Raw genomic sequence first — 20,761 nt, 5'->3', positions numbered from 1 at the left:
AACCGACTGAGCCACCCAGGCACCCCATTGGGATATTATTTACTATGAAAAATAAGCTAAAAAGCATGAAAAGACATGGGAAGACCTTAACTGCATATTACTAAGTAACAGAAATCAATCTGAAAAGGCCACATACTGTATTACTCCAACTATATGACATTCTGGAGAAAGGGAAACTATGAAAGCAGCAAAAACAAACAAACAAACAAACAAACAAACAGCAACAACAACAAAAAACAAGACAAAAAATCAAACAAAAACAGTGGTTGCCAGGGGATAGGAGGTAAGGAATCATAAATAGGTGGAGCACAGAAGACTTTTAAGACACCAAAACTATTTTGTATGATACTGTAATAGCAGATACATGCCATTATACATTTTTCAAAACCCATAGAATGTACAACACCAAGAGTGAACGCAAACATAAACTATGGGGTGATGATGTTAATGTAGTTTCATCAATTTTAACAAAGGTACTACTCTGATGGGGGATGTTGATAGTAGGGGATGCTATGCATGTAGGGGGAAAGGGAGAGAGAGAGAGCTCTTCTGCCCATTTTTATTTATTTTTTTAAATATGAAATTTATTCTCAAATTGGTTTCTATACAACACCCAGTGCTCATCCCCACAGGTGCCCTCCTCAATGCCCATCACCCACCCTCCCCTCCTTCCCACCCCCCATCAACCCTCAGTTTGTTCTCAGTTTTTAAGAATCTCTTATGTTTTGGCTCCCTCCCTCTCTAACCTTTTTTTTAAAATTGGGTTCTTTGTTTTCTTATTGCTGAGTTTAAGAGTTCTTTGTATATTTTGGATAATAATCCTTTATCAGGTATCCTTTGGAAATATTTTCTCCCAGTCCAGCCTGTAGCTTATCTTCTCATTCTCTTGACACACACACACACACACACACACACATTTACATGATCATATGTATATAAACATATGTTTTACATCATATGTCTCTAATAAATTCTTAGAAGTGGAATTTCTCAAAGGTAAATACTCCTCCATTTTTAAAGTACTAAATGAGCCCCATAAGAGCTCTACTATTTTTATTTTATACTTATAACATCACTGTATGAGAGTGCCTGTGTCCCCATTCCATCATCAACCTTCCCCCTCCCCCCACCATATCACAGTTGAAGGATAATACCTTAATGTGGTTTGGATATGTGTGTTAGTTATTTATAGCTGAGTAACAAGTTACCCATAATTCAGCAGCTTAAAACATAGGGCTGCTCAAAACATGGAATTTTTCTTTTGTCAGTATAAGTGATACAAGATAGAGTGCCCAACATGGATGCCACAATCTTTTATAACTTAATCCTGGAAGTGACATTCCATCACTTTTGCTGAATTCTCTTCATTAGAAGTGAATTGATAAGTCTAGCCTCACTCGGGGGGAGAGGATTATACAAGGGAGTAAATACTAGAAGGTGGTATCATTGGGGCCATCTTAGAAGCTGACTACCACAATATACATTGATATACCCACTGTTGGTGAAGATGTGGAGCAGCTGGAACTCCCATAAGTCCCTGGTGGGAGTGTGAAATGGTATAACCACCTTGGAAACTAGTTCCACAGTTTCTTATAAAGTTAACCATATACTTACTATGAGACCAACAATTCTACATCTTTTACTTTTTTGATCATGATCATTCATAAACTTTAACCATTTATTTTGAAATATTTTATTGTTTTTATAAACGTTTATTTATTTTCAGAGAGAGAGAGAGAGAGAGAGAGAGTTCATGCACAAGTGAGGGAGGGGCAGTGAGAGGTGGAGAGAGAATCCCAAACAGCCTCCTCACTTTCAGCACAGAGCCTGATGTGGGGCTCGATGTCACAAATCGTGAGATCATGATCTGAGCTGAAATCAAGAATCAGATACTTAACCGACTGAGCCACCCAGGCATCCCTCACACTTAAAAAAATTTTTTTTTCTGTTTCTACTGAAACTGTTATTTATTTATTTACTTATTAACTTATTTATTTATGTGTAGTTAATATACAGTGTTGTATTAGTTTCAGGTATACAATATACTGATTTGACAATTCCATATAGTATTCATTACTTATCAAGATAAGTGTACTCTTAATCTCCTTCACCTATTTCACCCATCCCCCCACTAACCTCACCTCTAGTAACCATTTATTTGTTCTCTGTAGTTAAGAGTCTGGGTTTTGGTTTGTCTCTTCTTTTCCCTTCTGTTTATTTTGTTTCTTATGAGTGAAATCATATGGTATTTGTTTTTCTCTGAATGGCTTATTTCACTTAGCATTATACTCTGAGAGCCCAACGTGGGGCTGGATCTCACAAACTGCAGGGTCATGACCTGAGCTGAAATCAAGAGCTGGACACTTAACCAACTGAGCCATTTAGGCACCCCTGAAATAATTTTAGACAGAAAAAAGTTGAAAAAATAGTACAGAGAGTTCTTCTATTCCCTTCACCTAGTTTCCTTTCATATTAACATATTCCATATTGCTCATGTTAACACATTGCATAATCATTTTATATAATCATTGATATAATTATCAAAACTAGAAATCAACGTTAGAACAATATCATTACTTGACCTAAAGACTTTATTCAGATTTCACCAGTTCTTCCACTAACGTTCCTTTTCAGTTCCAGGAAACAATCCAAGACATCACATGGTAATTTAGTTTTCACAGCTTTATTGTGTCATCCACTCTGTTCAGCCCCTTAGTCTTTAATTGTCTTTCATGGCCTTGACACTTTTGAAGAGTACTGGTCAGCTATTTTGCAGGATGTCCCTCAGTTTGGGTTGGTTTTATGTCTTCTTGTTATTAGGTTGAAGCTACAATTTTTTTGCTTATATTTTAATTCCAGTTAGTTAACATACAGTGTTATATTAGTTTCAGGTGTACAGTATACTAATTCAACACTTACATACCTCATTGTGTGCTCATCACAAGTACATTCCTTAATCCCCATCACCTATTTAACACATCCCCCCCACCTCACCTCTGGTAATCATCAGTTTGTTCTCTATAGTTAAGAGTCCACTTCTTGGGGCACCTGGGTGGTTCAGTCAAGCATCTGACTGTTGATTTCAGCTCAGGTCATGATTTCATGGTCATGAGATCAAGCCCCATATTGGGCTCCATGCTGAGCATGGAGCCTGCTTAAGATTCTCTCTCTCTCCCTCTCTCTCTCTCTAAAACAAAACAAAAAAATGAGTCTGTTTCTTGATTTGTCTCTCTTTTCCTCTTTTCTTTTTGTTTTGTTTCTTAAATTCCATGTATGAGTGAAGTCATTTGGTATTTGTCTTTGTCTGGTTTATTTAACTTAGCATTATACTCACTAGCTCCATCCATGTCATTGCAAATGGCAAGATTTCATTCTTTTTATGGCTGAATAATATTACACACACACACACACACACACACACACACACACACCCATACATGCCATATCTTTTTTATCCATTCATCTAGGCATTTGGTCTGCTTCTATATCGTGGCTGTTGTAAATAATGCTGCTATAAACATAGGGATGCATGTATCTCTTTGAATTAGTGTTGTTGTATTCTTTGGGTAAATACCCAGTAGTATAATTGCTGGATCATTAGGTAGTTGTATTTTTAACTTTTTGAGGAACCTCCATACTGTTTTCAACAGTGGCTTCACTAGTTTGCATTCTCACCAACAGTGCATGAGTGTTCTTTTTCCTCCACATCTTCACCAATACCTGTTGTTTCTTGTGTTGTTGATTTTTAGCCATTCTGGCAGGTGTGAGGTGATATCTTATTGTACTTTTGATTTGTATTTCCCTGATGATGAGTGATGTTGAGCGTCTTTTCATGTGTCTGTTGGCCATCTGGATGTCTTCTTTGAAAAAATGTCCATTCGTGTCTTCTGCCCATGTTTTAAAGTGAATTATCTGTTTATTTGGTGTCGGAGTTTGAGAAGTTCTTTATAGAGTTTGGATACTAACCGTTTATCAGATATGTCATTTGCAAATATCTTCTCCCATTCTAAACGTGCCTTTTAGTTTTGTTGATTGTTTCCTTCGCTGTGCAGAAGCCTTTTATTTTGAAGTCCCAATAGCTTATTTCTGCGTTTGTTTCCCTTGCCTCTGGAGACATATATAGAAAGAAGTTACTATAGCCAATGTCAAAGAAGTTACTGCCAAGGAAATGGTCCAGATTCATTCTTTTGCATGGTGCTGCCCAGTTTTCCCAGCACCTTTGGATATTCTTTCTTGCTCTGTTGAAGATTAATTGACCATGTAATTGTGGGCTTATTTCTGGATTTTCTATTCTGTTCTACTTTTGTGGAGTACCATACTGTTTATATTACTACAGCTTTGTAATATAACTTGAAGTCTGGAATTGTGATGCCACCAGCTTCACTTTTCTTTTTCAAGATTGCTTTGGCTATTTGGGGTCTTTTGTGGTTTCATACAAATTTTAGGATTTTTTGTTCTAGTTCTCTGAAAACTGCTGTTGGTATTTTGATAAGGATTGCATTAAATCTGTAGATTGCTTTGGGTAGTATAGACATTTTAATATTTGTTTTTCCAATCCACAAGCATAAAAATTCTTTCTATGTCTTTGTGTCATCTTCAATTTCTTTCATCAATGTTTTATGCTTTTACAAGTATAGGTTTTTCACCTCTTTGGTTAGATTTATTCCTAGGTACCCTATTATTTTATGTGCAATTGCAAATGGGATTGTTTTCTTAATTTCTCTTTCTGCTGATTCATTATTGGTGTATAGAAATGCAACAGATTTCTGCACATTGATTTTATATCCTGCAACTTTGCTGATTTCATTTATCAGTTTTAGCAGGTTTTTGGTGGAGTCTTTAGGGTTTTCTATACATAGTATCGTGTCATCTGCAAATAGTGACAGTCTTACTTCTGCCTTACATCCTTTCATTTCTTTTTGTTTTCTGATTGCTGTTGCTAGGACTTTCAGGACCATGTTAAATAAAAGTAGTGAGAATGGACATCTTTGTCTTGTTTTTGACCTTAGAAGAAAAGCCCTCAGTTTTTCTCCATTAAGGATGATGTTGGCTGTGAGTTTTTCATGTATGGCCTTTACTGAGGCTACACATTTTTAAATTTTTTTGTTTTATTTATTTTGAAAGACAGACGGAGAGAGAGAGAACGTGAACAGGGGAGGGGCAGAGAGAGATGGAGATAACAGAATCCCACGCAGGCTCCAGGCTCTGAGCTGTCAGCACAGAGCCTGACGGGGGGCTCGAACCCACAGACTGTGAGATCATGACCTGAGCTGACCTGAGCTGAAGTCGACACTCAATGCCAGGTTTCTAAACCATAAAGTTACTATTTTCCCTTTGTAATTAATAAATATCTTGGGGAAGATATGTTGAGACTATGCAAATACATTGTTTCTCATCAAACTTTCACCTACTAATTTTAGTACCTATGTATGGATCTTGTCTGCAACAATTATTACAGTGGTATTCTAATAGCGCTTTTCTGATCTCATTCTTTTCACATTTATTAATTAGAATTATTCTGTAAGTAAAAGTTGCCTCTTTCCCCTCATTTATTTATTCAATTAGTTATTTACATCAATTTGGACTCATTTATTTTATTCTATGGGTTATAATCTAATAGTATCATTATTTTCTGGTTCAAATTGTTCCACCTATGGCCATTACAAGCTCTTTCAGGTTGGCTATAGTGCTTGTTTGATATGCCCACATTTAAAAAAAATTTTTTTTGAGTACTTCCTTAATTTCTGGGACTACAAGATGCTCCAACTCATCTTGTATTTTCCCTGTCCCAGTTCAAATACTTCTTCAAGGAACTCTGGTTCCTTCTGACTACCACCTATGTTCACTGGTACTCATTGGGCTATTATTGCTTCTACACTATCTTAGGTAACTTGGAGACTTGGAAATATATGAATGTATTATTATCCCATGTCGCACACATTTTGTCTTTTTTCTTTCTTCCTTTCTCACTGTCTCTTTACCCCTTTCTCCCTTTCTCTCTCTTTATTTCTTCTTTCTTTCTTTCTTTCCTTCTTTTCTTTTTTTTCTCCCTCCATCCCTACCTTCCTACTCTCTTTTCTTTGTCTCTCTCCATCTCTGTCTTCCATCTACCTACCTGCCTACCTACTTACCTCTCTACCTACCCACCCGCCTCTGATTCCAACCCAACACCACAGGGCTCATTCCAACCTTACCCTTTTCCTTAATTTTAACATCTTTCACTCACAATGAGAAATTTGGCTCTCATTAACTACAGTGAATTTACTTATTTGTTCAACTATTGTATTCACATAAAAAAAATTCAAAATTGCCAACCCATACCCATGGGAGAAAAAAATTTATTAACTATAGTACACTATGTTCAGTTCTTTTCACTAATATCCAGCAGAAATGCTATTTTCCAAATTAAGTAGGTTATGTCTTTTCTTTCCCACCCCTTCAGTGTAGTCTTAGTGATTTGTAAACCAATTAGGTTCATTTTTTAAAGTTTTTGTTCCATTTTAGGTCCCCCCATATCCCTTTTATTTTATTTTATTTATTTTTTAAAAATATAATTTATTGTCAAATTGACTTCTATACAACACCCAGCCAGTGCTCATCCCAAAAAGTGCTCTCCTCAATGCCCATCACCTCCATATCCCTTTTTAAAAAATTATATATTGGGGCACCTGGGTGGCTCAGTCGGTTAAGTGTCCAACTTCTGCTCAGGTCATGATTTCAAGGTTTGTGAGTTTGAGCCCCGCTTCAGGCTCTGTGCTGACAGCTCAGAGCCTGGAGCCTGCTTCAATTCTGTCTCTCCCTCTCTCTCTCTGCCCCTCCCCTGTTCATGCTCTGTTTCTCTCTCTCAAAAAATAAATATTAAAAAAATTATATATTATAAAATTCACATTTTGTCATATACATTTCTATGGGTTCCGACAAATGCAGAGTCATGTATCCACCACCACAGACATGAATGAAGTCTAATTTATAGATTTTTAATTTTTAATTAATTGAATTTAATTAATTAATTGAATTTAATTTTTAATTTATAGATTTTTAAAAGATGTTTATTTATTTTTGAGAGAGAGAGAGAGCAAGTGCAAGGAGGGGAAGAGCAGAGAGAGAGAGAAAGAGAGGGAGAGAATCCCAAGTAGGCTCCACACTGTCAGTGCACAGCCTGACCCGGGGCTCAAACTTATGAATTGTGAGACCATGACCTGAGACAAAATCAAGAGTCAGCTGCTTAACTGACTGAGGCACCCAGGCACTCCCAATTTATTGATTTTTTTTAATGGATTGTACTTTTTCATGTCATATGTAAGAAATCTTTGTTAACCCAAGATCACAAGCTCTTCTTCCATCTTCCATGTTTTCTTCTAGAAGTTTTATATTTTTATGTTTTACATTTAGGTCTATGATACACTTTTTTTGTGGTAAAATATACATAACACAAAATTCATCTTTTTTTTAACTGTTGGAAATTATGTAATTATTAGATAAAATTAACAGTAGTTTACAATTACATGTCACTTTACAGTTTACAAAGTTGTTAAATATACATTCAGTTTAATACCCTGAAATAAGGAAATTCAATTCTTTTGCCCTCCCATCTCCCATCCATGAAGGACAGAGCTAAGGAAAACTTGATCAGGAAAGGTCATATAAATGCATCAATCTGTATAGCACCACAAAGAGTAAAGGAGACAAAGGCAGGGCTTTGGAAGGGGCCACAGGGACGTAAAGGAGAAGACTAGAGTGTTAAATATGAAGAAAGGCCAGGGGTTGTAGGAAAATTAGGCAACAGAAATGGCAGGGTCATGTTCACTCAGAAAAGAACAGTGCACAGCATATGTCCCACATTCTAAAACATGAAAAGATCATAACTGAAGAGCTGGAGTTGAACTTTGTAGTTTCACAGAACACAAGTAGATGACCACCAACCGTGGCTTATGAATGAACTCAGAACTCAGGTTCAAAATGCATCTGGCTGCAACTTAGGGCCTCCTTGGCCCTTCAGAAATTTAACAAAGGTCATCTGAGGAGCTGCAATTTTACATAGTGGTGGCATCCTGAGAGCATCAATCGTTAATATCTTACAATCGTGGAAAAGGAGTTTCCAAGCGGGGCCGAGCAATATCGATGGGAAGTCGATACCTGGGCCATCTCTTGGAGATTCCAGCTGAAAGAACTGCCAAGTGTTTCTCCAGAGAAAGCACTTGCCTGGGTACGACTCAGGGCCAGGCAGGAATTCACACTATGAAACCGGGTGGAGGAAGGCAGAGAAGTAGCCCACTGAGACCACGTTCCCATTATTCTCTAACATCACTTCTCTGTAGAGATTCCTCTGAACAGGGTCCAGGCATCCCCATTCCTCTCGAGTAAGGTGCACAGCCACATCCTCAAATGTCACAAACTCCTGGTACCTGGCTGGCAGGAGCGTGGCTGCCTGGTCTCCTGGGCTTCCCTCATGGGGAAGAGCAGGCACCTGGGGAACAGGTGGAGCCCCGTCGAGCTCCTGTTCTATGTCAGTGTCCTGTGCGAACTGAGGCTCTGGGGACAGACCCTCAGACTGGCTCTCCAAAGACTGAAACTGGACAATTGGTGATCCTGCTGATTCCTGGGCTATTTCCTCCATCCTTGTTCTGGAGGACAATGGTCATCACTGAAAGGAGGGGCAGGCCAAGCAGCCGTCCCGTCGCAGACACCCTTACTCTAGGGGCAGCCCCTCCAAAATTCATGCTTTATCCACTTTAAAATGTACAATTTGGTAGCATTTAGTATATTCACAATGTTCAGCAACCATCACCACTATCTAGTTCCAGAATATTTCCATCACCCCAAAAGGAAACCAATCCATTAAGCAGTCACCTGTCATCCCACTCTCCCACCAGCCTCTGGCAACTACTACTGTCTGTCTGTTTCTACAGATTTGCCTATTCTGGGTATTTCCTTTATTAAATTTTTTTTTTTTCAACGTTTATTTATTTTTGGGACAGAGAGAGACAGAGCATGAACGGGGGAGGGGCAGAGAGAGAGGGAGACACAGATTCGGAAACAGGCTCCAGGCTCTGAGCCATCAGCCCAGAGCCCGACGCGGGGCTCGAACTCACGGACCGCAAGATCGTGACCTGGCTGAAGTCGGACGCTTAACCGACTGCGCCACCCAGGCGCCCCTGGGTATTTCCTTTAAATGGAAACATACAGGGGCATTTGGGTGGCTCAGTTGGTTAAGTGACTGACTCTTTTTTTTTTTCAATATATGAAGTTTATTGTCAAATTGGTTTCCATACAACACCCAGTGCTCATCCCAAAAGGTGCCCTCCTCAATACCCATCACCCACCCTCCCCTCCCTCCTACCCCCCATCAACCCTCAGTTTGTTCTCAGTTTTTTTTTTTTCAACGTTTTTTTTATTTATTTTTGGGACAGAGAGAGACAGAGCATGAACGGGGGAGGGGCAGAGAGAGAGGGAGACACAGAATCGGAAACAGGCTCCAGGCTCCAAGCCATCAGCCCAGAGCCTGACGCGGGGCTCGAACTCCCGGACCGCGAGATCGTGACCTGGCTGAAGTCGGAAGCTTAACCGACTGCGCCACCCAGGCGCCCCTTTTTTTTTTTTTCCAACGTTTTTTTATTTATTTTTGGGACAGAGAGAGACAGAGCATGAACGGGTGTTCTCAGTTTTTAAGAGTCTCTTATGCTTTGGCTCTCTCCCACTCTAACCTCTTTTTTTTTCCTTCCCCTCCCCCATGGGTTTCTGTTAAGTTTCTCAGGATCCACATAAGAGTGAAACTATATGGTATCTGTCTTTCTCTGTATGGCTTATTTCACTTAGCGTCACACTCTCCAGTTCCATCCACGTGACTACAAGGGGCCATATTTCATTCTTTCTCATTGCCACGTAGTACTCCATTGTGTATATAAACCACAATTTCTTTATCCATTCATCAGTTGATGGACATTTAGGCTCTTTCCATAATTTGGCTATTGTTGAGAGTGCTGCTATAAACATTGGGGTACAAGTGCCCCTATGCATCAGTTAAGTGACTGACTCTTAATCATGATCTCACAGTTTGTGAAACTGAGCCCTGCATTGGGCTCTGTGCTGGCAGCGTGGAGCTGGCCTGGGATTCTCTCTCTCCCTCTCTCTCTGCCTCTCCCCTGTTTGTGCTCTCCCTCTCTTTCTCAACATAAATAAAAATAAATGGAATCATACAATATGTGCCCTTTTGCATCTGGCTACTTTCACGTAGCATAATGTTTTCAAAGTTTATGTTGCAGCATGCAACCATGCTTCATTTGTTTTTATGGCTGTGTGAATATACCACATTTTCTTTATCCACTCATCAGCTGACGGACACTTGGGTTATTTCCACTTTTCAGCTATTGTGAATAGTGCCTCTATGAATATCTGTGTACAAGTTTTTATTTGAACACATGTTTTCAACTATTTAGGATATATACCTATAAGTAGAATCAATGAATCATATGGTAATTCTATGTTTAACTTATTGAGGAACTGCCAAACTATTCTCCATGGAGGTGGTTCAATTTTACATTCCCATAAGAAATGTGTGTAAGTTCCAATTTCTCCATATCCTTGCCAACATTTCGGAGTACATAACTTCTTTCAGAAAAAGAGGAGGGGACACTTCCCAACTCACTTTATTAGGCAAGCTTTATCCAAATACTACAGTTAGAAAAAGATATGACAGAAAAAGAAATCTGAAGAGCAATATCTCTCAGGAACATGACACGAAAGTCTTCATTAAAATATTAGCCATATACAAATATGTAAATATATTTTATATACTTACATTTATTAAAAGATATAGAAAACATACAGGAGATTTTATAAAGGAGATCACCCCCCCCACACACATATTTATATATCTTACACATCACAACAATGAGGGTTCATGCCAGGAATGCAAGGGTGTTTCAACATATGAAAATCAATCATTTTAATTCGCCATATTAACAGACTATGTAAGTCATGCCATATAATTATCTCAGTAGATGCAAAGAAAGCAGTTTATGAAATTAAATATTTATTTATTATAAAAGTTCAAAGCAAGCTAGGAATATAATGGAAATTCCTTAACTTAAATAGCATCTACACAAACCCTACATCATACTGAATGGTGAAATATTGCATGCTTTCTTCCTAAGATCAGAAAAAAGGCAAGGATGCCCTCTCTGACTATTCAACATTCTGCTGCAAGTCCTAGATAGTGCTGTCAGATAAGAAAAAGAAATAAGAGGCATTCATATTAGAAAGAAAGAAAGAAAACTCTATTTCCAGACATTGTTGTCCACACAGGGATAATTTAAAAACCTACAACTAGAACTAGGGAGTTTAGTAAAGTCTCAGGATATACTGTCAATATACGAAAGTCATTTATTTCCTATATACCAGTTATGAACAATAGGAATTTGAAATTTAAAAATATAACACATACAATATCACCACAAAACACAAAAATGAACTACTTAGGTAGATACCTAACAAAATTTGTATGGGATCTGTATACTGAAAGTAAAAAAAAAAATCGATGAGAGAAATCAAACATCATCTAAATAAATGGGAAGAAGGACCATACTCAAAAAATTAAGATGACAATTCTTTTCAATTTGATCTATAGATACAAGGTAATCCCAGTCATATTCCCAGCAAGCCTTTGTTTTTTAGATACAAACTAATTCAAAAATTAATGTGGTAAAATAAAGGAGCAAGACTACAGAATGGGAGAAGATATTTACACATGGCATATCTGATAAAGGGTTAGTATCCAAAATCTATAAAAAACTTATCAAAATCAACACCCAAAAACCAAATAATCCAGTGAAGTAATGGGCAGAAGACATGAATAGACACTTTTCCACCGAAGACATCCAGATGGCTAACAGACACATGAAAAGATGTTCAACATCACTCATCATCAGAGAAATATAAATCAAAGTCATAATGAGATACCACCTCACACCTGTCAGAATAGCTAAAATTAAGAACACAAGAAACAACAGGTGTTGCGAAGATGCAGAGAAAAAGGAACCCTTGTGCACTGCTGGTGAGAATGCAAACTGGTGCAGCCACTGTGGAAAACAGTATGGTGGCTCCTCAAAAAACTAAAAATAGAACTACCCTATAATCCATTACTCAGCCTTGTAAAGGAATGAAATATTGCCATTTGTAATGATGTGGATGGAACTTGAGTATATTATGCTAAGTGAAATAAGTCAGGCAGAGAAAGACAAATGTCATATGATTTCACTCATACGTGGAAGTTAAGAAACAAAACAGATGAACATGTGTGAAAGGGAAAAAACGAGAGGGAAACAAACCATAAGAGACTCTTTATGATAGAGAATAAACTGAGGGTTGATGGAGGGATGTGGGTGGGGGATGGGCTAAATAGGTGATGGGTATTAAGGAAGGCACTTGTTGAGCACGGGGTGTTGTATGTAAGTGATGAGTCACTAACTTCTACTCCTGAAAACAATATTACACTATATGTTAACTAACTAGAATTTAAATAGAAATTTGAAAAAGAAAAAAAAAATAAAGGGGCAAGAATAGCCAAAACAATTCTGAAAAATAAAACAAAGTTGGAATATTTGCATTACTAAATTTTACGACTCACTGTAGAAACTCAGTTATCAAAACAGTGTAGTATTGACAAAGCATAAGAAGCATAGATTGATGGAACAGATTAGAGAATGGAGAACAATATAGAGAATCCTAAAATTGGTTCACATAAATGGAATCAACTGTTTTTCTTTCCTGTCAGAGAAAAAAGTGTAAATAAACAAGAACAGGGAGAAGGCTAAAGGAACCCTTTGGTACTGGGTTTGAGTCAAAAATATCAGTATAAACTCTTGTTTATTTAAAGATATACACAGCTAAAGAAATAAAAATAAATATGTATGTGTATATGGGTTAGGATATCTGTATGTATTTCCTTGCTCTTCGACACTATTAGCAGTAATACACCAGTAGCAATGAACACAACTAATACCAAGGGTTTGGTTTCTAATGCCAATTTCCAGCAAAGGAACCAGATATCATTGGAGAAATTAATAGCTGACTCTAGATCCGGAATATGGAAAATTCAAGATGACCCTGGACTATCCTATAGTTCTAGTAGATAAGGAAGTGCCCTCTTCTACAATAAAAGGATGGGGGCATGTTAGAGGGATGCAGGAACCAACTTCAAAGACCTAACAATGGCCAAATCTGTAACAATTTGTGCCACATATTTAAAAAATGCAGTATTGGATTATAACACAAAGAATAAAATAAATGTCCATTAATTCATATTGTTATAAACAAATAACTGAATGAATAAGTAAATAAATAGAAGATGGAAGGGGCAAATCTTTCTTACAGAAGAATCTCAATTAATAAATGCAGAAGCAATGAGGGAAACAGAAAGTTACTATTAGAACAAGACAGCAGTATTGCCTAAGGTAAGATCCACTGATGAATGCTAAAATTACTGGGTAAAACTTTAAGGAGAAACAGGATATTTGCATAACCTCAAAGTAATTCCCTTGTGGTGGTTTTAAAATATGACCATAAACTCTTTGCTACCTCTCTAACCAGAAAGTGGAGCTTAATCCCCCTTCTCCTTTAATATTGAGGACTTTGACTCATTTCTAATGAAGATTATGGAAAGATGAAAAATAATAACTTTATAACAGAGAAACTTGGGAGATACCACTATAACAAAGTAACCAAGGTTAATATCACCAGTAATAAGTCATGTTGATATCATCTGTTCCCTGAAACAATGCAATGAGAAGGGCACATGATCTCTGTGATATCCATTCCTCAAATATATAACCTCATCTGTTCATGATAAAACAGACAAAAACTGAGAGACAATCTACAAGATACATGACTACTCTTCAAAAGTGTCAAGCTCATGGAAGACCAAGAAATACCAAGAGGCTGTCACAGACTGGAGGAGACTAAAGAAACGTGACATCTAAAAGGAATGTGATATCCTGGATTGGATTCTGAAACAGAAAAAGCTTAGTGTACAGTAAAGGATTAACCTTGTCCAAAGAAAGGTTTGGCCCTTTGCCCTGGCTTCTAGGAGGTAACTTCTAAGCCTTTGGAGTGTCTTGTTTGATAAGAGAGTCTGTTTACCTGAAGGCTTGAGCCATGCTGGACAGTCTACACTAAGAGTATAATTTATGGTAGGGGCTTTGGGCCATGTGGTATCAGCACAGTCTCTGGAGGGCTAGAGATTATATATATTTATATATACGTAAAAATATATACTTGCTAAAATTAAAAGAAAAAATGGAGTGGCTATTATTGTATAATTTTTTTAAACCAGGATAGAGTAATTTCATAATAAAATAAATGGAAAGATATATCCTGTTCATGGACCTGAAAACTCAATATTGTTAAAATGTCAATTATTTACAAATAGATATATAGATTCAATTCAATCTCAATCAAAACTCAAACAGGCTATTTTATAGTTTTATAGTAACCAACAAACTGATTCTAAAATTCATACGGAATTTCAAAAGACCTACAATAGTCAAAACGACTGTAGAAAAGTAAAGTTGGAGGACTTATACCAACTGACTTCAGGAAGCTACAGTAAGCACTAATGCTATAGTAATACAGAATCTACAGCAATACCAGTAGTGGTACTGGCATTAAGATGGACAAAGAGGAGTGCCTGGGTGGCTCAGTCGATTAAGCGTCCGACTTCGGCTCAGGTCAGCATCTCGTGGTTTGTGAGTTCGAGCCCCGCGTCAGGCTCTGTGCTGACAGCACGGAGCCTGGAGCCTGCTTCAGATTCTGTGTCTCCTTCTCTCTCTGCCCCTCCCCAACTTGTGCTCTGTCTCTCTATGTCTCTCAAAAAATAAATAAATGTAAAAAAAATGGACAAAGAGAAAAACAGAACTGAAGTACTTCAAGAAATAATACTGCCAACTGATTTTTTACAAAGATGACAAGGCAATTCAGTGGAGCAAGAATAATTTTTTTCAAAAATGGTTCTAGAACAATTGAACAGCCATATGCAAAACAAAACGAACTTAAATATTTTCCTAAGTAAGACCATATAGAAAAGTAAATAAAAATGGATCACAGAACTAAAAGAGCCAATATTGGGGTGCCTGGCTGGCTCAGTCGGTAGAGTGAGTGACTCTTGGTCTTGGGGTTGTGAGTTTGAGCTCCAAGTTGGGTCCATGTGGAGATAACTTAAAAATAAAATCTTTAAAAATAAATAGAGGAGCCAATATTATAACACACCTAGATGAAAGCATAAGATAAAATCTTAGTGACTTTGAGTTCTGCAAAAATTTCTTAACTATTACTCAAAAAGCATGAGCTATAAAAGAAAGTATAAATGAATTGGAATCATTAAAATTAAAAGTTTTTTCTCGTCTGTTATTGAGATGAAAAGGCAAACCTGGGAGAAAAATGTTTGCAAAATATATACCTAACAAAGGACTTATTATCTAGGATACATAAAGGACTCTTACAATTCAATAATAAGACAAACAGCCCAATTTAAAAATGGGCGAAATATTTTCAGGGAAACATCAACCAAGATGATACATAAATTACAAACAAGCACAAGATTCTCAACAGCATTAGTTATTAGGAGAGTGTACATTAAAACCACAGTGAGATACCACTTCACTCCCACTAAAATGGCTTAAATTAATAGGAATCATCATGCCCAATGAGGACAAAGATGTGAAGCAAATGAAACACTTATATACCGCTGGAATACAAGATTGGTACACCACTTTGGAAAACAGTTTAGCAGTTTCTTAAAAAGTTAAATATACACTCACCATATGACCAAACCATTCATTCCCAGATATTTATACAAGATAAATGAAAGCTATGTCCACACAAAGACTTGTACATAAATGTTCATATCAGCTTTATTGTAATTTATTTGTAATTAGAAATAACACGTTAATCAACACATGAATGGATAAACAAATTTGGTATATCTATACAATGAAATACCACTTAGCAATAAAAAGGAACGTATATAGATACATGTAACAACACAAATAAGTCACAAAATAATTACGGTAAATGTAAGAAGCCAAACAAGAGTGCCTATTGTATGATTCCATTTATACAAAATTGTAGAAAATGCAACTAATCTATAATGACTGAAAACAGATCAGTGGTGCCTGTGGATGGGGAAGGGTGTGGGGAGGGACAGTTGGATGACAAGGGACATGCTTGTCATTGTAATGATGGTTTTAAAGGTGCATGTAAATGTCAAAACTCATCAAATTCTATTTACCATGTGCTAATTATACCTCAATAAAGCTGTAAAATATATTTGGGGGGTCAATGGAAGAAATCTGAAAATAGGCTAGATATGAAGTATCATTGAATTAGGTTGATAATGATAATCCAGTTATGTGGGAGAATGTCCTTATTTTTAGGAAATGGATGCTCAAGTATTTATGAATGTAATGCTATGTCTATAACTTACCATCAATTTTTCAGAAAAAAATTTACATATACATTGTTGAATCTAGGTGAAAGTTATGTGTGTTCACTGTACTGTTCTTTCAGTATTTCTATATGATTGGAAATTTGAATAATTAAAATGTGGGGGAAAACCAATATTGCTATATTGTTTTATTGCCCATCCTCCTCTTCAGAGAGAGAGAGAGAGAGAGAGAGACAATGACACTATCGTACTGGAATGTAGGCAGATCTTTTCTGGGAATTTCTCCAGGGAGAAAGACATTTTCTATCTTTACTGTCCTGGAATATAAATAAATCTGAACACACTGGCTGTTAATATCCAGACAATAAGAAATATGAGAGATTCATGGAGATCTATCTTTGAACAGGAGGCTACAGATAATCACTCACAACTAAAATAAATAATGATATTAAATGAATGTAGACTGGTATGAAATGGATGGAGAAGATGACAAAGACATATTATATATGCATAATTGATATCCTTGAAGAAGAAAAGAAATGGATCAGAAAAAAATTTAGGTAAATTAAAACTTCACTGAAATGAAAGGCTTGAATCATGATCGAAACTGCTCTTTGTAACTAAAATTAATTCACAAAAATCAAGACCAAGGCATATGCTTCTAAAGATCATTAACTTTGAGTATATAAAAGAATCATAAGGCAGAAAGGTACAAGACAAAAAGAGAGATTAGCCTAAGACTTCTCAATGGCATCACCCAATTTTAGAAAAGCAACACTCACTAAGTTTTCAGGAAAAGGAAGTAACTTAGCAGTCAGGGTTCAATTAGGGAGTGGATTCGCTATAATTATTATGGAATAAGGAGTTTTTTAATATGAATTCGACCATGCACAATTGTGAGAGTAGCTGGGAAAGTAAAGGTATGGAAAGGGGAGATGGAAGATTAGAGAAGTCACTAAAACAGCCCTTTTGAAATGCTGGCATGGGAGGATAAGGCAGAGCTTGCAGGAAAATCTGAGAAGCCAGGCACATCCAGCTGCCACAGTGAGATTGTCAAGGGAGAACTTAAAGAGAAGTCTATGAAAAGCTGTTGCCTTTATGGGCCTCAACCAAGCATCTGGTGGTAGACCTGGGATCACTGGTGGTCAGCAGGGCTGGGAGATACAAAGAAGGATGGAATATAGAATGGAAGAGAGAGAAGAAAAATTAAAACTTTCTGGGTACCTCTGCATCTGTCCTCTACTGTATCTAATCTCAGACTTGTAGAGTAATGGTTATTCCTTCCTTTGACCTCCCAAACCTCATGCAATTTTTACTTCTGGACAATTCTAATCTGGAGCCAAATAGGACTCTTGAAAAACGCATTTCTTAGTATAACCCAGACAACAGAGCAGTACAGCCCAATGACCTAATTATTTTTCTACTGAAAAAGTTTTGTGGTGAAGTAACATTACCTGAGTTCAGAAATTCCATCAGGTTTGCTAAGTTTTTTCCCTTTAGTTAAATTCACTTTTAAAATAACACTCATTGGGGTGCCTGGGTGGCTCAGTAGGTTAAGCGTCTGACTTCGGCTCAGGTCATGATCTCATGGTTCATGAGTTCAAGCCCCGCGTGGGGCTCTGTGCTGACAGCTCAGAGCCTGGAGCCTGCTTCGGATTCTGTGTCTCCCTCTCTCTCTCTGCCCCTCCCCCGCTTGTGCTCCGTCTCTCTCTCAAAAATAAAAGTAAACATTAAAAAAAATTTTTAATAACACTCATCTAAGTTAACAATGACCTCCTTGTCATAAATTTCAAGAAGCAGTTTTCCATCCTCATATGAGTTGACCTCCAGTCTGGACAATTTCCCCGCTGAAGCACTGCTTCCACAGTGTTTCCAACACTGTCTTCTGTCAGCCCCTTCCTCACCTGGTATGTTTTTACCTCTGGCTGCTCCTTCCTGTTATCCTCTATAGATGAATCCCTCTTTGCCTGGTCCTCAAACGTTGGAAGTAAAAACCTTGGTCTGAGGCCTACTTTTCCAGTTACCCAATACATTTTCTTTAGGTAACTGGATGAGACTAAGACACCACAGAGAAGCTCTCATATCCTGCCCAGGCACAGAGAGTTATAGGGGGACTTGAGCAGGTACAGGAAGTGGGGTATATCTAATATTCATCAAGAACTCTCCATGCATAGTTCTAAGTGCTTCATACAGGTAAGTGCATTAACTTCTTGTTATGGGTAATCATGTCTCCCCGAAAAGATATGTCCAAGTTCTAACCCCCAGCACCTCACAATGTAAACTTGTTTGGAAAAAGTCTTTATAGAAAGCAACAAAGTTAACATTAGAGTGGGCTTAATTCAATATGACTTGTGTCCTTACAAGAAGAAGATTAGACACAGAGACAGACATGCAAAGGGAATATAATGTGAAGATACATGGGGAGAAAATGGTCATGTGATTAATGTTATCTAATGCCAAGGAATGCCCGAGGCTACCAGAAACCAGGAGACAGGTATGGAAGTTCCTTTCCTAGGGATTTCAGAGGGAACATGGCCCTGCTGACACTTTGATTTCAGACTTCTGGCCTCCATAACTGCAAGACCAAACAATTTCTGTTGTTTTAAGCCACTCAATTTGTTACAGCAGCCCTAAGAAGCTAATACACTTCTCATGTCAAATCTTTAAGATAGGTACTAGTGTGAACATCCTTTAAAGCTGAAGAAAATAGGACAAAAAGGTTAACTAACCTGCCTACGGTAACACAGCTAGTAACTAGTAGAGCCAGGATTAAAACCCTAGCAGACAGGTTCTTGAGCCCATCTACCTAACCACTATACAAACTAACTCTTAATATTTTTAACCGCATTGTTCCTAGTAACAAAAGGTTGAAAAAAGGATGTGTGTGTGTGTGTGTGTCTAAATCTTCACTTGATCTTAGCCAAAAGGCTGAGAAGTGACAGGTGTATAAACCTTAATAAGAAAAAGATTGAATAAACTATTTTATATTCATCCCTATGAACTATCATGCAACCATTCAAAATAGTTATTATTGGGGAATAAAGCAAGATGCAGAGACAGTTGTATGAGAAGATCCCATATTTGAAAATCAAGGAAAAAAACAATTCTTACATAGCTTCTCTCTGATTATAAGCATGGTAACATACATATGTCTATATATAATTAAGAGCACAGATTAAAACATGAAAAGTGTTCATAGTAGTTGATTAGTACTGTTTATCTGTTGGAGATGAAGAGTGGAGAAGGAAATTCAGTAAATAGTAAATGTATTAGTTACCTTTTTCTGGGTAACAAGCCACCCAAAACTTAGTGGCTTAAAACAATCAATACTGGGGCACCTGGGTGGCGCAGTCGGTTAAGCGTCCGACTTCAGCCAGGTCACGATCTCGCGGTCCGTGAGTTCGAGCCCCACGTCGGGCTCTGGGCTGATGGCTCGGAGCCTGGAGCCTGTTTCCGATTCTGTGTCTCCCTCTCTCTCTGCCCCTCCCCCGTTCATGCTCTGTCTCTCTCTGTCCCAAAAATAAATAAACGTTGGAAAAAAAAAAAAAACAATCAATACTTAATCCATAATTCTGTGAGTTGTCTGGGATGGGTGAGATGGATGGCAGAGTTTTTCTAGTCTGGGTCAGTGTATTATTAATCTATTAATATGTTACAAGTTACCCTAAAATTTAGCAGCTTAAAACAACAAATATTTATCTCACAGTTTCTGTGGGTCAGGAATTCAAGTGAGGCTCAGAAGGGTGCCTCTGGCTGAAGATCTTCAAAAGACTGTCATTTGGGGCTCTCATCTGAAGGCTACGCTGGGAGGATATGTTCCCAAACTCACTCACATGGGTCTCTCCATAGATCTGCCTCATGAGATGGCAACTAGCTTCCCCTAGGGTGAGCCATCTGAGTATCCAAAACAGAAGCCACATCCCTCTGTAACCTCACCTTGGAAGTAACATCCCATTACCTCAGCCTCATTCCATTTATTAGAATCAAGTCACTAAATCTAGCCCAAGCTTGAGGAGGAGATTATAAAAAGGCGTGGATACCAGGAAGTGTGGATCATGCAGGGTCAGCTCAAATGACACTGACCACAGTGGGCTTGTGGGTGGCTAGGGTTGGGTGGCTAGTATAGCTTCATTTGCATGTCTGGCAGATGAAAATCTGGTTGGTGTAGGGAGCTTTAACTGGGATGGGTTATCTCTGTTCCATCACTGCTCCATGAAGTCTCTCATCATCTAATAGCACAACCCTTGTCCTTAGGATTCCAAAGAGGAGCAAGAATGGGCAAACCTCAATATGCAAGCACTTATCAAACCTCTGCTTATGTCA

The 20,761-nt window shown here is 37.7% G+C and overlaps 1 pseudogene; it reads right to left on the bottom strand.

The window, feature by feature from the left end:
- Window positions 1-8,075: 8,075 nt before the first annotated feature.
- LOC125157838 (zinc finger protein 3-like) lies at window positions 8,076-8,617 on the bottom strand (annotated as a pseudogene).
- Window positions 8,618-20,761: the final 12,144 nt, after the last annotated feature.

Source organism: Prionailurus viverrinus, chromosome X (genome assembly GCF_022837055.1).
Source record: "Prionailurus viverrinus isolate Anna chromosome X, UM_Priviv_1.0, whole genome shotgun sequence".
NCBI lineage: Eukaryota > Metazoa > Chordata > Mammalia > Carnivora > Felidae > Prionailurus > Prionailurus viverrinus.
Note: the sequence above shows the minus strand (reverse complement) of the source record. Positions and strands in the feature narration are given on the sequence as shown.